At 30.4% G+C, this 18,364-nt stretch overlaps 1 protein-coding gene across 5 annotated transcripts in view; it reads right to left on the minus strand.

The window, feature by feature from the left end:
- Nucleotides 1–17,412, minus strand: part of LOC117162117 (uncharacterized) — a 104,475-nt gene extending 87,063 nt beyond the window's left edge. For 4 of the 5 annotated variants that reach the window (XM_033343965.2, XM_033343969.2, XM_033343968.2 and 1 more), the window contains exon 1: nucleotides 17,153–17,412. The gene's annotated coding sequence lies outside the window, so the exon portion shown is untranslated. The remainder of the gene's footprint in view (nucleotides 1–17,152) is intronic. The other variant, XM_076623872.1, reaches the window with a different exon arrangement.
- Nucleotides 17,413–18,364: the final 952 nt, after the last annotated feature.

Here is an 18,364-nt window from a genome sequence, read left to right on the forward strand (position 1 = left end):
TCCGATGGTCCCGTGCGCTAGACACACCCATCCTTAGCTTTCCTCCGCTACAGCATCGTCACCGAACATCACTGATTCTTCAACCTTCAAACATACAACATCCTTCGACCGGGTTTACACCCGAAGATCAGTCAATCACTTATCTTATACACACGCACCAGCGTAGCTATCTTCTTTACAAAGTTGTTGGAATAAACTGTCATTCACAACTCGTTACATCAGTGTCATATTCAATTAACCACCTCTATTATCCTAATCGTAATAGGGAATCGATCATTTCGTGGCGCCGATTATCTAATCGTAACGGGAATTTACGACTCCCGTTGGCGTGCTTCCTCGCGGTCGCGTCTCTCCGCGAGTGGTCGAAACAATATTTTTTTCAGCATGACTAAATATTTTGTTATACACCAACACGTGATTTTATTTTCTATAAAAAAGTATTAATATATTTACTTGTATTTGAAAACTATTGATTTAAAAGATATTTTAACTCTAATTTTGTGAAATTTCTCATACGTATGAAAGTCAAGGTAAAATGCAAAGCAATATACTTGTGTTTATGTCCTTCTTATCTTGAAACTAATCGTTTTCAAATAATACTTTGCATAGAAAATAAAAATTCACATCGTTTGATAAAATAATATCGCCAAGTTTAAAATGTCGAACAAAAAATCATGAATCGCAATGTTCCTTCTTTTGAACCAGCTAATTTTGTGCTAGTAGGATTTTTTATATCAGCAAAAGTATCTGAGTTGTTAAAAAAAAACAAGAATTTAAATACTCTGTATAATGTATAAAATTGAAATAATTACAATGGTCACAAAAAGTATTTGTACACCACTACATTTATTATTGCATTTATTTACTGACAGTTTAGTATGATAAATTTCGTATCATTTAGCAATAGATTTTTATATGATTACAAAAATTTGGTGATGGAAATGAGATGTAGAAGGTGATAAAAAAATCTCTTCATTGGAAAATGAAAGTATGTACAAATATTTGTTGTACTCACTGTATATGAATATAATTAAATTAACATCTCAATTATTCGTTTAGAGTTGCACTGCTGGAATCAAACAGAGCTAAAAGTAATTTAATTTGACTTAATATGATTTTCACATAATCATTATTCGAGCTATTGAGAAAGAATTCTCAAGATCGCTATATTGATATAACAAACTAAAAATTAAATACACTTCTACTCTTTCTAAACTTTACTCGAGCAATTTTCTAAACCAAATTATCTACTAAAAATTTCAAGATAACTTAAGTTATGTACTAAATTATAACTATTATGACTATTTACTTAAATTATGACTATTATGACTATAAATTATGAATATATCACTAGTAATAATTTATTGTATTTATGATTGATTATACAATGATCTTACAGGTCGACGTAATAACTCAAAGGTACCCCTGGAACAGTACATATATGTCTTCGCGAAAAGTAATTACCTACGCGTAGCAAATTGAAGAGAACGCGGATTCATAAATTCATTCGCATCGCATTGTCTGCTTCATTATCGCCAGAACTTTAATTGCAACTTCAAACAAGCGGAGAACCGGCGAGATGCGTTTATTTATACCGTTCCAGAAGCTCGACGTTAATAAACAATTCATCACATATTGGCTGTTACACTCATTGTTGCGAAATCAATTCATGACGCAAATGATCGCCTGCTTCTTCTGTTATTATTTCGTCTGGGGGGAAGGGAGGGGCTTGATTAGCGAATTCATTTGAACTGTAACGATTCCATGGTTCACAAGCGTATAATCTGGAATGGATCAAAGACACTTCCAACGAATTTACAATTGCAGATGCGAAATTGCAGATACGAGATTGTAAAAAAATTGATTAGAGAAAGAAAATCGTGCAGAAACAGAATTGATCAAATAATCAAAATAATTATTGTAACATGATTCATTGTTATTTATTATTAGAAATTTTCAATGTGAATTTTTTTAATAGACTAACTGCAGTAGGGTATACCGCGAAATAGATAAAATGAAAAAGTTAGGAGAAGATTAATACTTTCTAATGATTAGACGTATATCATTATTGGAATAAAAGTTTAAAAAGAAATTGTCATTTCTTTCATAGAAACATATTCCAGAAAAGAATAGAAAATTGTATATATGTAATAATACAATGAATGAAAAATAAAACAAAAGTACACGGATATCTTATTAAACATATAAATTATATTTAACAAGTTCAATAACCTATTCGATGTAATAAAAGATAATCAACACACAGGGGGCAATAGTTTCATCGATTTTATTAACATTTTCTAGTTTACACTGAAATACGAGATTTCACGACGTGTGCAGAGAAAGTTTTCCACTGTAAGATAATGCATTAGATCGCCGATTCCGGTTATCCGTTTAAATGCATGTGTCGCTTTCACGCTTTTTACATAAATTTTACAATTTCTGCATTGAATACGCAAAGAATCGTCTTTGTTATAAGCGTGTTTCCTGTTTAGTATCTTTTGGATTAATATGAACATTTTGCTAATTAATAGATTTGCTTATTGTTTCATTGCGAATAATAGATTTATTTCTCAAATCTTTCATTATTCCGATGTGCAGTATTATTCTACATTGAAATAAACAATTCACAATAAAAGTATAAGTTTGAAAGTAGAAATGGAAGAAAATAAATATTGAAATATGCTATACTTACATTGTTCGATAGTAATTATGTACAGTTACTCCCATTAATATTCGCAATATCTTCTAAAAAGGAAAAACTCTTTTAAAATAGGATCGGACGATTTGATTTTTTTTAGAAGTTAGAAGAATTGGTTTACTAGATGACATATAACAAATTTTGAAAATATTGCAGTTTGTCGAAATCGCAAAAAATAGCAACGGTCGTTTTTTACAATTTTTTTATCTGGGCCTGTAATGAAAATTTAAACAATATCTTTTATAAATTTACGTCAGTTATATGTTAATAGATTCAGTATACATATATGGAAAATTTAACCGAAATCTGTTGATGCGGAAACAAGCCAGAGGCATCGAAACGCGTAAAAATCTTTACATTTATTACAGTTATAGATCGAAAATTGTGAAAAATTACGATTTTCACCATTTTTAGCCATTTATAGCTCATAGCAACATTAACCGATTTCGATCGAATTTTCAGCATGTGCGAATATAATTGACATTAATTTTCAAAATGTTATTTAAATTTTTATTACACGCCCAGACAAAAAGCAATCTTTACCTTCGCCTTCGTGATTCCAAACAATTGCAATTTCTTTTTTGCTTTTTACACGTCATCTAGTAAATTAATCCTTTTCACTTCTAAAAAAGAATTGTCTTTTGGTTTTATTTCAAAAAAGTTATTCTGTTTTATTATATTTATGAATATTAATGGCAGTAACAATAGATAGATATTTTTATGCGAGAAAGATTCCACAACTGTCTTGTTAAAATTATTGTAGGACAAATATATATATTAAAAATTTCAAAACTATTATATCCTATTAGTAAGTTTCTTATTTTGATCCACTGTAAGAAACAATTGGAATATAAACTTAAAAAGAAAGATATATTCTATATTATTACATGTAGTTAATAATCTATAATATGTAAATGTATAATATAGGCAAACATTATTTCGAATAGATTATAAATGTACAAAAACAAATACTAATGATATTATTCGGTAACATATAATTATACAAAATTCAAATAACGGTAACGTTTTACCGTAATATAGTCAGATAAGCCGTGTTATAATTAATATTTCATGACTCTTCATTTCAGCGAGTGACTGCCTGCAATCTATTGAACACTTGTAATATTAAATTTTTAACAAAATCTGGTTCTATATTTTCCCAATTTTTGTTTCTAAGTTTCTTATAATAATATGTATATTCAATATTATCTGACACAAGCTACTATATCTTTTTTCATCATCATACAAGCATCATGTATTTAATTATTGTTATATTATATATTTATTGTTATACAATATGATATATGTATATTATAATATAATTATAATTATATTATTATAATTCTTATAAATATACATATTATAATTATACGGTTGGGAACAAAAATAAATGGACAAGTACAGGTAGATATAAATGAAGTTTAATCGAACGTATTTTTATTGCATTGCATTGAATACTAATATTATATATTTAAGTTTTATCTAATAAATAATTCAAGTTAATATTTACATTTTTATGTAAAGAAGCCATACTGAATGGAGCTTCATTGCTATCTATTTCCATTACGTATTCACTTAGTTTCATCCTCGACTCTATTATGTCATGTACATACATATTTACATATGTAGTATGTGTATAACGAAAACTTCTGTTATTTTTCTTCTTTAAAACGACAAAATAACACGTCATTACACGCAATGAGAATTGCCTATGTACTTACTATTTCAAACCAGACTACAGCATTATTCAAACAGAATATTCGAAAAATGATTTTTTAAGAATGATTCGATGAAAATGATTTAAAAATGGTTATTTAAATGATATATTATCCCATTTGATTAGATGTTATTTTGAAATAATTATGCGTTGGTTTATTTGAATGGATAAATGATTTTTCTGAGAATTATTTTATTATTTTCTATCATATGTAATAAGTTTTTATCTTATTTGAAATTTTGCTTTCGAACATATATTTCCTAAAATAATATTTGAAATAATTTCTAATTGTATCTTATGAACATTGTTAATTGCGTTACAAACACTGATTTTCTCACAACGTCTTAGATATATCATCTCAGACATTTATTATTCAAGAATAATTAAAATTAAAACAATACTGAACGGATATCATTACGTTGAAAAGTAATTAAAATTAAAAACATTTCATATTTCATCTAAGAGAGTTAACCAAAATGAAAAATTATTTAAAAATATGAATAATCTGATCTTGACACACAATAAAGTTATTTTATGTTATCTGTAAAAGGAAAATAATAACTTAATTGAAACGACTCATTTATTCATATTGCTATTTCTTATCTTTATGAAAAAAAATTATCTAATCCTGTTTCAAAGGAATACACAAAAGTGTTATAAAATAAACCAATGACTTATCTATAATGACCTCCGTAATTACTTATCTTCTTAAATCTTTTTCGTAAATGTTAATGAAGCGATCTTACTTATTTCATTATTCGACGAGTCGTTTTCTACTTCATGCATCGTGTATACACGGTCGCGCTAATTAAGCCCCGTTTGCTTTCACGCGCGGTGACAGATGTTGGATTACGCTCCGGAAACTTTAATTGTAGGTAAATTCGTAGAAAGAAATGCTGTGGATGGAAGGGGTAATATAATGCCGCGGAATGAAGGTATAACGAGTCTGGTAGAGCGCGTCTGCAAGTCTGCATTGCTCCGTGGTCCATAACTGAAACCAGACTACACAGCAACAAGAAACAGGTAGATACGTAGCTGGACGTGCCTCTCTCGAAAGAGGATCTACGTCAGTTTTCTTCCGCGGTTAGATGAATGGGGGGGAGAGAAGTCCTGAATCTCGCCGTCGGCAGTGTCTAATAATAGCGGCACGTTGCATGTTTCTCTTTCTAGCCAGTGAACCAGCGTTTCGAGAATCGATACCAATGCTCTTAACGTGCGTGCAAAATGGTGCACGTGTACATTCTACATGCATATATGATATACGTATTGGCATTGAAAATGAGTCAAGTACATCATGTCTCGTTTGTATTAGTTAAGTTAGTCGAATCCAAGTCACTTGACCTGAAGTTTGTGTTTGTACAGATCAAACATAAAACTAATTAAACAAGAAATAACAGTATGTTATGCATTGTGACGCTAGATTTATGATATAAGTAAAGTCAGGGAAAGTCTATGATTCGAAATAAGGTAAAAGTGAGAATAACAAAATTGAGCAAGAGCCTTTACTTCAGAGAATTTGGAAATTTCTCTACTTTGAGACTAGTTCTTAATTTGACAGGAGTGGACAATTGATAGGAGATTTCTACATGACATAATAAGTTGAATACATTGATTCGAATTTTTTTAGGTAAGTCAAGAATTATCCCAATACACGTATAATCGATAAATTTTAAAATTTAATTTGAATTTTCAAACTCGATCTTTTAAAATATTAGACCTACAACGTAATTTTATTATCCTTAATTTTCGTCTTATTTTGAGTCATAGTGTCTTCTTTGGCTTCGCTTGCGCCATAAACTTAGGTCCACGATGTATAGCAACCGTTATTCCTTTCAAGTCAAGGCATATGTATTTGAAAGAACTTTAGCTTCATTCGAGATCGTATTTCAAGTCAAGCAAGATAATAATAAGTTCGTATTAGCAAGGTAGTATTAGTATTAATTACGCAATTAATATTAAGTAGTATTAAGTACTCGAACACAAGCAACCTGAACTCGAGTGACTTAACTAATGAGAACCATCATAGAAACTTGTAGGAATATTTCAAAACACGTAAATACCAGGTTCACACTGGTAAAGTTGTTTGAATTCAGACGCTTGAATGAATTATAGTGTTTATAAATATAGAGACAGAGTTCTTCCAAAGTTCTTCATATATATGGAAATACAATATCTTTTCACTGATGATCAACTTTAAAAATTGGAAATAGCAGTATGTTAGGAATTCCTTTTGCCATATGTACATCTTGCTGTTTTATCTTTCAAGTATGTGATTTTTTTGGCTAGGGACAATATCCAATACAATGCAATATTAATGCTTATAACAATTGCAAGAAGTGATTAATAGTAAAATATAGAATGTTTTAAAATGCTAGAACAACTATAGTACAGTAGTATAGAGAGGAGCAAGAGAAAACAGCTGCAACGGGACAGCAAGACAATAGACGATAGTTTTAGTCTTAGTTTAGTCGTTAGTTTTTAATTGCGAATTAGGTTAAGAGTTCTATTTGCTGTAAACTGAGCCAACTAAGTTCCTTTTTAAGGCCATTGAACCCGAAAAGAAAAATCAAACAGAAGAAATACAGCATAGTAGTATCATTATTAAAACATTAACTATAGTATATTTTTATTATGAATATATAATATAATAACTTGATATCGGAGTTATTTTCAGAAAATATAAGAATATTTTTCTACAAATTGTTGTATTTTTTAAACTAATTGAGATATTGATATGAAAAAAAAATTGAAAGATATAATAAAGACCTTCCAATTATTATTTGCACGCATTATTTACTTAATATTATTCAAATTAAATATCGTTTGAAACAGCTATATGTATTTCATATTTACACATGAAAGTGCAATTATTCGATAATATATATAATATTTACGTATGTTCTCACACTTGGTGAATTTGTTAGGAAAATAAATGCGATAAATGAATACAAAATATGTTCTTTTATATATATTTTTAAAAAATACATATAAAATACACAAAATATGCAAAATGTGTAAAATAATCAAGATTTTTAAGTTTCACTATACATATTATCTATTTTCTACAAGATGTATTTGCAGGAACATCCGTACTTTAGTGTTTAATCGCAAATACGACGTGTCACGGTTTTCTAGAAGTGTTAGAACATTTCCATTAATAGCTCCAAAATTTTTCATAATCGAGTCAATAAAACATATACAACTATAGGAATACTAATACAGCTATGTATCAGTAACACCTAATAGAAAATAAAAAATTTTCCCAGACAGTGAACAACGCCGTCCTTAAAAATCTCCATAAAACTACTAAGTTAAATAAAACGTACAACACCTACAAAAACAGTACTTATTCAGTAATAGTATTATTACGGAATGCAATAATTGCCGCATAAATGGAAGCACAGTAACGTGGATGGTAACAGCTGCATCGATTGCAGCAGTGCTAAATAATAGCGACGCGACAGCAGCAAATACCGCAGCTGATCGAATACTAATTAAAAAACGTACAGAAGAACCTCGCATGCACTGCGTTTTATTTATCTTTTCATGAATTTGTTAATATTATAGTTACTCCGGTCAGTACAAAAAATTCTGTCAGAACTAAATTAATTAGTTCAAGACGACAAACATTGTAATTTTTTCCTTCTTTATAAAAAATATAAATGCAGATATCTGTGTTTGAAAATAATTGCTTGTATTTTTGCTCCGTTTATTTTAACTTTATAAGTTAAATTATATTTTAATTTTGCTAAATTTATCCTATGAAATGCAAGAAAAACATAAATATAAGAAAAGCTCTACGTCATTTCTCATTTTACATACGTAATAAGTACAAACTTCTAATTCAAATATCTTTTAAATTAATTATTTTTAGACAAGATATTACAAACACTATTATTAATAATTTTAATAATTTCTTATAAAAAATCAAAATTTGCATTCATGAGCGTATAAAAAGGTATGTATTCTTGCTGAAGAAACTGATGAACTTGAAAACGGTAACCTTGAAGGAATAAAGTCGCGAATTGCAGTGTTCACACTTCTGAATCAACAAACTTGATACAATTCTCTGCCTCGAAAGAACTAATGAAAGTACAGATTTAGGAATCCAACTGCTGTTCAAAGATACTCAGATATGTGTCTATTTTTGACCATTTAATTAAAATATTGTGAATAAAAGAATCGGACATTATATGGTTTATACAGTGACGAGCAAAAGTGTAAACACACTCCGCTGATTTTATATAAAAGGCGATAATACGACTAATTTTTCAAGTGAACGGTAAAGATTAGATAACGGTAACTACAAGCTGCGTCTGATTAACGAAATGTAATAGTTCATTTTCATTAACATTAATAATGTACAGAACATTTTACAAAAATGGACATCTCAAACCATGTTTACAGTTTTGCACTTTAATTATACTCGTCGAATTAAGGTTTCAACCTAGTATTTCGTCCACTTTTCTTTACTTTTTTTTAATGCTTTTAATCTACGAGGCATACTGTCAATTAAATTTTTCCCATAATTCATGAACACCCGAAGGTGGATTATTATATTTTTCCAGCCTTCTTTTCAAAATGGACCACAAATTTTCGATCGGATTCATATCCGGACTTTGTGCTGGTCACTTCATCACAGAAAAATTTTGATTTTCTAGCCAGGTTTTAACTATTTTTGCAGTATGCTTAGGATCCCCGCCTTGTTGAAATACTACTTCACGTTCATTATATCCAATAGAATTAACTACAGAAGGTAAATTACTTTGTAGAATGGTCAAATAATGCTCTTTTCGTATTATACCTTCGATTCGAACTAAGGGGCCAACACCTCTGTGAGTAAAGCAACCCCAACACATGATTGAGCCACCTCCAAACTTCATAGTTTGTTTTATACCACCTGGTTGATCATTATTCTCGGATGAAGTCCAATACCAGGACCTTCTGTCAGATTCGAATCTGTTAATTTTTGTTTCGTCACTCCATATAACTCTTTTCCAATCTTCGGCCGTCCATTCTTTGTAGGTGTCCACAAATTGTTTTCGTAATTTAATATTTTTGTTTGAAAGAGATGGTTTACTTTCTTTTTCCTTCGCTCATAAACCAATTCTCTTTAAAGAGCGACGAATGGTCCATTCGCTAGCACTTATTTCGATTTCCTGAGCAGCAATTTTTGGTGTTTTGTAACTATCCGACCGAATACAGTGTGCAATTTCACGTACTGCTCTATCCGAAATAAGTCGCGGTCTATCGTTTTGTGAAGAAATTGGTGCACTAACATACTTTTTTCTTATTCTTGCAACTATCGTATGACTGACACCACATTTCTCTGCAATTTGCCGCAACGACAAATCTTTATCACACAAACAAATAATACTGTTCTTTTTATCTTCACTAAGTGGCTTCATCTTGGATTAAGCATATCAAACTGAAAAGTAATCTAACAATGGTGTGAAACAGTTGACTGCGAAACAGTGGACAATCAGTGCTTATTGACAGTTTCGTTTCCCTGACATTTACGTGCTATCATAAACGTTTCTGACGAAACGTACAAAACTGTAAACATTGTTTCAAAACACAATTATTATAAAATATTCTGTACATTATTAATGTTAATGAAAATGAACTATTACATTTCGTTAATCAGACGTAGCTTGTAGTTACTGTTACCTAATCTTTATCGATCACTTGAAAAATTAGTCATAGTATCGTCTTTTACATAAAATCAAATTTGCTCGTCACTGTATATCGATATTGAAATTTAAATATATTAAAGTTCCGTTTTTAAGTTTAATGGAATTACTTAAATTCAAATTTTATTTCGAGTTTATGCAAGAAAAATTAGTTTAAAATCGTTTAAGATTTTTATAACTCGACGATGCTTCATGGTACCTCTCATATAAAAATGAATCGTATATGCTTTAGTATAAGATGGTACAAATTCTCAGAGGTAACACGTTTAACTACACAAAGAAAAGATTTCATTGTGTACACGTGACTGAGGCTTCTTAATTTTAGGTTAATTTAAATTGTTACATTTTTAAAAGAATTTAGTGTTATAATCAATTTTTTCGGGATGGTAATTTTTATATTACCTACTTGTTTTATATTACATCTGATTGTTAGTTATCGCCACCACTATATGCATTTATGCCCTACTGATTATGATAAATATTTATATTTAGGATATAATATTATTTGAACAGCTTTTAAATATCTAGAATAAGAATTGTAACACCTAATTGAATATAGATGCCAGAAGTTAATTTCGAGTAAAATGAAATTATTTTTTGATTTAAAAGAAACAGTAGTTGTTAAATAATACAATGTTATTTTCAATTTCATGCTTGTCGATATTGTTTTCCTAAAGTTTCTTCGACGTTAAGTATGCACCACTTTAGATATCCATTTTCGTTATGTGCCCGCTTGCAGTCAGGTTACTTAAATTCAAACGACTTCAACTAACTTGTATAAACAAGACATTCATCAACCCGAGTCATGTAAATTCAAGTAACTTAACCGACCTAGAGAGGGATTCAGTGTTCTTATAAACGGTAATATACATATACAGGGTCCGGTAGAATAACATGTAAAAGCGGACACAATGTAATTCTTTGTATAAAAATAAAAACAAAAGAATAAAATTTGTTAATTTTCAGTTTAGTTTTCGAGAAAATCAAGTATACTTGAACATGGCTAATTCCGTACCGAACAAGACTAAATAATCGACAGGAAGTCATATTACGTACAAAAACAAATCGAAAATGTAGAATGTTGTTATATCTATACTCAGAGGTAGGATCAGAATAGTTATTATTTTATTGAATGGATAAATCTATCACACCGTTCTGAGCCAAAAAGAAACCTTTATTGCATGCGTTTACAAAAACTAGGGATAAAAACAAAAAAGCATCTTAAGCCTATCGATTAAATCTATCGATTGTAACTAGGATTATCTTCCAGTTACTATTTCTTATAACTAACGCATCTGCATATGCATGGCGAGCACGAACTTACGTTGTCATTTTCAACATAGAATAAAATTTTTTCTCGGGACGCTTTATTTCAAATAAAAACAAATTTGAACATTTATCGTACACATGTACTAGGCCTATTCTTAGCGAAACATGCTCAAACTACATTTTCTTGAAAATGAAGCCTTAAACAGTGTTACGACCGTTCGCGGAGAGACGCGGTCGCGAGGAAAACGCGTCAGCGAGAGGCGTAAATTCTCGCTACGATTCGGTGAATCGACGCCGCGAAGTAGTCGTTCCCCTGTTTCGGGTAGGATAACAGAGGTGGTTGATTGAATATTACACAGTAGTAAGTTAGGTCACCGTTTATTCCACAACTTATAACGAGGATAGTTACACTGGTGCGTACAGACGAGATTGGTAGAGAGCCAGCTCGAAGGATGCTGCTCGTTCGAAGGTTGCAAAAACACTGTCCCTGGGAGACGATGATGTCTCGGTGGAAGGCTAAGGATCGGTCCCTCCAGCGCACGGGACCATCGGATTTGTTGGAGCCGATGTTATTTAGGAGAGCGAGGGATTAGCCTTCGTTTTTAATTGCTCAAACGAAGGGTCTTAATTGCCCTCGAGAGAAAGTGATTAACGGGGGAAAAGTTGCCGCGTACGTGACAAAAAACAACTTTCCCTTGTCCTGCCGTGGTAGACAATAGTGTTTAGAAATTCCTCGGGACCAGATGTTTGTTTTGTTTAAAGGACCTTTTCTCGTAAATCTATGATTTATGGACGGTGCTTAAGGATAATGAGGGTACGCCGTGCGGACGAGCGGACCTCTGGTGTCCGTCTGGCCCGCGGTGTGTGACCTGGGCCAGGCAGAGAGTCGCGCGGCGTAACAAACAGGAAAATCTTATTCTATATTTTCGATTTATTTTCGATTTATTTTCGATTTATTATTAATCCTGTCCAATCCGAAATTAACCATGTTCAAGTATACTTGATAAATTTTTAAACGTGATTCTTTCGAAAACTACACCGAAAATTAAAAGAATTTTATTCTATTGTTTTTTCTTATTTTTACATAAGGAATCACATCGTTCCTGCTGTTACTTGTTACTTGGTCGGACCTTGTATACAACCATTTATACAACGATACCACGCGCATCGTGTATCGCGGTAAATTAGTCTGGCTAGAATAAAAGTCGTCAACGAAGCGTTACAAATGCACGTTTTTTCCAATCTACATTGGCTGTGGATTGCCCGCTAATTATTAAAGAAGAGATTCTCTCAATTATACGTCAGGACGTTGACCTGTCTAGTTGCAAATGTCGCGACGGTGAAAAGTAGAGTTTATCCGACGTGGATGGTAAGAGATCGATTGAACAACGTGTATAACGTTCCGTTCACGTGCGAACGTACTAAGGTATAGGCTGGTATATAAGACCATAACCGCATGAACACCATAAGCACGCACTTTTATGACTTACGGTAAATTTATTTCACAATGTATTTCCCCTCCCTGGCATGGCTGGTGTTCATGTTTCTTGGTTACAATTTTGGAGAATTTGTAGTACTGTTACGAACGTTTCATGGTTATATGGTAAAGTAAGTTACGAGTTGAATGGATAAATGTATTAGCTTGTTGCATAATAAACATGCCACTTTTCTAATAAACAAATTATTTGTATATTGTTTTGCTTAAAAAGCATCGATTTTATCAATTCTAAGGCACCAAGATCCATTACTACCTTCATTGATTTGATAATATTTGCAAAGCAACTATATATATATTTTTTACTTTTTTCTAAGTACAATATACAGTTTCCAGATCATTTTTCCTTTTGAATACATACTTAGCTGAACTGCTCCGAAATAATAAATGTATGGATACAGATGATTCTTACTATAAATAAAAATTTGTATTCTAACTAAAACAAATTACGCTATTAATGCCGTAAAATAAGTATTACCGAAAATAGTATTTATTATGAAACAATCTGATATTAGATTATCCTTTATGTATTGCAACTCTTTTCATATCTGTATGTATTAAATAAAGATAAACAATTACCTATCGATAATTAATCACTGATATATTTTCTAGATTAATTTTGCTATAAATTCACAAAATCTTAGGCGTCTGTTTCGTAGCATTCTGTATATCATTACCTGAATGCAAAGTAAATGATAGCTTTTCTATCAGCTTAATAGAATTTTCTGTAAATACTTACTCCATTGCTTGGAAATTAGATAATAACAACAGAAAATACAAATATGATAACAAGAATAAAACGAACGACTTTTTTAATGTAATTATTCTAATATTTTTATATAATAATTTATTTATAATTTATCCAAGTTTCACTTCATAAATTTTTAGATTTTTATAATTTCTATTAAATATTTGTTTGAAACTAGAATTATCGTTTACGACTCATAAACATATTATATTAATTAATATATATTAATCACAAAAAACAATTGTATAAACATTTCGTTCATTTATTATAATAACCGATGGATATGAAATAATTGAGTAAAGAAATTAATGTTTAACACGTTGAATGCCACGCTAGTTTTTCAGGGATTGCCCGTGGCGTCACGATGAATTTTTTAATATACGATACATACAATGTTCAAATATTACCTATAAGAAATATGTTACAATGGATTTATCTCACTGAGGTCACCGGTGACCCCCGTGGCGCTAAAGTGCGATTTCGTGCGATCACTTATTTTTTTCGTTTATCAATTATCTCATATTGTTTCTTCGCGTTGCTAAATAATTGTTCCAAACCATAATCCATCCTTCGGTCATACTTATTCGGACCTTACTTTAGTATCTTTTACTTTACTGTCAAGGCCCTTAATTGCCATCAGACATTTTTCAAGTCGAAACGTTCCTTAGGGTTATTGCTCATTAAGGCAAAACACGGAAAAATCGTGAACAAAATATCATGATAACGAAATTGAGGTTTCCATTTCTCCATATGAAAGCTTGCTAAGAAAACCACGTCATGAATTAAAGGCAATGTCGGGAAAGGCTAGAACTGTGCGACGATTTTGCAAAATATGTTATGAAAAAAACTAAAAAACGCTAAAGAGGACAACTACAAAAAGCTGTAGTAAAAAAAGTCGTGACATATTGTGAAGACCGTGCTAGTTCACACTTTCTTTGTTTGGAGTGTTTCAATACGACACATCGCAATATGCACACATAATAGATTATATTTCATGTATAAATAAAACTATTTTTATGTGTTTTATACTGCATTAATTTCATCACACCATTGTAGTAGCGATGTTAATGATAACAGATTTATAACTATTAACATTTGTTCAAATTATGTATTTCTACTAAATTATGTATTTCTACTTGGCGCGTAGGTCACCGGTGATCCCCGTGGCATTCAATGTGTTAAGTATAAAATTAGATAGTATACTGTCACTGTAGTTTTTACATTTAGATGCATATCCAAGTATGTGTGTACATTGAAAACATTGGAAGAAATTTATTAATAAACCGAGTATTTCAGCATCGCGTCCGTCAACCTTGCTTCGTTTATTTGCTATATTCGACTATATTTAACGTTCGTTACATTACAGCACTCGCAATTCGTGCATAACCCAACATCGCTACCATTGATTAATCATGGAAATTGGCAGAGAAATCATAAAAAAGGACGTAAAATCAGCATAATGATTGAAATATAATTGTAAGATGAAACGAAACAAATATATGATTATAAATTTACTAATGTTATATGGGTACATGTTATCTTAACTATCTTAGTACATGAAACATGGACATAAATTAATGTAAAATTTTTAGAAAGAACATTTAAATAAACTTCGTTTTTGCGAAAATCGAGTTTGAAATTTGTAAAATATACATATTTCAATATGGGTAATTGCGGATTGGGCAGGAACGAATAATCGACAAGAGGTTATTCTACGTACGAAAATAAGTAAAGAATGTAGTACAAAATTTGTTCATAGGAGGCTTCATCTTTAAAAAAACAAGATTTGAAAATTCCAGGTCTATTCTTAACTAAACATCGTTCAAATTCAAATTTTTTTGGAAACGAAGCTTTAAATGGAAAGATTTTATTGTACATTTTTCACTTATTTTCGTATGTAAAATGTCCTTCTGCTGATTGATTACTCCCACCCGATTGGTAATTACACAAATTCATATATACTAAATAAATTTCCAAACTAGACTTTCTCGAAGACGAAGTCTCAAATAAAAAAATTTTATTCTATGTATACATTCGATTTATTTTTTCATCTAGAATCACTCTGTATATGCAACCTTTTTAAAATAAATTTTCTAGTAAGAATTAACCGAACAATCTAAAATGAACATTAGCCAACAAATTACATATACAATAATTATTTAAATTACAATAAGTATCGTAATTAGTTCGATCTTCAAACTTATGTAAATATTACTATTGATGTTTAATATGAAAGTGCAGAAAATGTATTTTAATAATTTACAGAATAATTTATCAATAACCATTCATAACCATTCAATATTTAAAATGAATGTTTTTAAAAATGTTAAAATGGAACCGATTCTTTAATTTTTCCATTTTATACAAATATACTATGTACATAAACCTTTTAAAATATTTCTTACTTTCATTTTGCACAATACTTCTGCAAAATGCTTTTGCGAAATTATTTACAGTTTGTACCCTAAATATTAATTAATTGTTAAAAGCCACCAACCTACATTCTAAACTTCCAAAACATATCGCACGATATAACGTAGAGACACTGATCCTATATCGATTGCGTCCGAAAGTGTAATTTGATAACAAAAATAATACTACACAACGACGGGAAAATATCGCAATATTTCTTAAACTTTTTCAATACTATGTATCATTTTAACATAAAAAATTAATACCAGTAGAATAAAAAATAAATAAATAATGAATTTAGCAATAAATTTAATGAGTATCGAAAACATAAATACGATGAATAATATTTCTAATATTTTATTTCAATAATTATTACTTGTGTATAAACTGGAAGAATTTTGCTGTTGGGCAGAATATTTCAAAATACTGGCATAAAGTCTTTCGTTTATTGCCTTACGGGTACATTCAAAGAAATATTCAGTGGGTAAAATGCTTCTTTGTGACACCAATTCAATTGTAGCTAAAACAATGCACGAATTTCAGAGATCAGAAGAGTACTAACTCGTGAAAACCAACAACCAATTCTTTCAGTATTTCTTCTACAATACTATTTTAAATATTAAGATATATGTAGAAAAAACAATTACTTGTCTTGAGTAATCACATGTAAATAAACTCAAAAAAGACCAATAGAATAGAAATCACTAAACTGCAGATTTCTATGCAATATCATGTTTTTATGAATGTAACTACAGAAGTAGAACCTAGTTCCTGAGTTTAATGTTTTATCCAACTGTATATTTCCAACGTTGGATAATATTTCAGAAAACAAACTATGGAAAAGTTGTTAAAGGTATGCATCATTTTCCGTTCAATTTTCCTTAAAACATTAAGAATCTTCTTTGACAAAATAAGAGTAAGATTGAATTTTAAAAATTCATAATCGGATTAAATAGAGATTTGTTTCATCCACCAAGTATTATAACCAATACTTTGTTTTATATATTTTATATATTTTTATATAGATATTATGCACACTCTGTATATTTTTCCACTGTATATGTTCTACACATAGACGTTCCAGTGAAGATTATTCGCTTTATCTGAAAGGACTTACTTTATAGACGGCTAGCCTGAAAATTTTTCAAGTCACCGACCTATGTTAAACCAGATCATCATCTTCTGTCTTGAACTCCAATAAAACTCCAGTGTTCTTTCTCTCACGCGCGTTACTTTTTATCAGTTTTTCACGGTAGAAACACAAAAATTGTTTTCACGTATAAATTTCTTGTAACTGTGCAAAAGAAAAATTTCTCGATAAAAATAATACTAGTAAGAGACGAGAGAGGTGTACAAGAGACCTGCCTCCTACCGTTGTCGTTCGAAAACTCATGGTGCGAGCTTGATGCGATCGTGTGCTTCTTCCCCCACTCCTATGAAGTTAATCGTAGTGGAGAAACCCCTCATGTTGTTCGTATTTCGAACCTGACTCTTCGTGTATACACGAATACGTGTGTATATACACTATCGCTCAAAAGTTGAATACATATGTTACTGATAAAGGATTCTTCAATTTTGCACACATTACTTGCAATTGACACTTTTATTTTATATACAATTTTGTGTATACATTTATTATTATTATTATGTATGCATTTTTGTGTATGCAAACATATAACACACCTTGTAACGCCATATTATATACATATGTATGTACATAATTCCTAATTTCTAATACTACACCTCTAATTTCTAACCTACATTATCTAAACCTTATTATTCTAAATCTATATGCGAGTTACAAATAATACGTGATATTAATATCTTTGCACATACTGAAATTGTTAAATGCGAATGAAATGCAAGTTCTAAAATTCTAATTGTCCTTTACACATGCAGAAACTTTTGACGGATAGTGTATGTACTTATATACACAGTCTCAAACGGAACGTGGTCATTACATATTCACGAACCTTGTATGTGTACGACATAGAGCAGGTGCTCCAAGATTTTTTATAAAAATTTGTTTTTTGAATACTATTTATAAATAAGTATAGTAAAGACAATAAATATAGTTAAATCGTTAGAAACGTATACGTTCAATTATATGTGAAATAATAAGTAATTATATATGCAAATATCACTTAATTAATTACATATGCATGTAAAATCATGACTATTTGTAGCGGTGGTACACGTAATCGATGCGGAGTATACGGAGACATCGATATATATACATATAATAATCACTTTTTAATAGAAATATATTAAGAATATAATCCTAAGAATATCTGTGTTTCAAAATATCAATACATATCAATTTTGCCTA

The sequence above is a fragment of the Bombus vancouverensis genome, chromosome 13, assembly GCF_051014615.1.
Source record: "Bombus vancouverensis nearcticus chromosome 13, iyBomVanc1_principal, whole genome shotgun sequence".
Taxonomy (NCBI): Eukaryota; Metazoa; Arthropoda; class Insecta; order Hymenoptera; family Apidae; genus Bombus; species Bombus vancouverensis.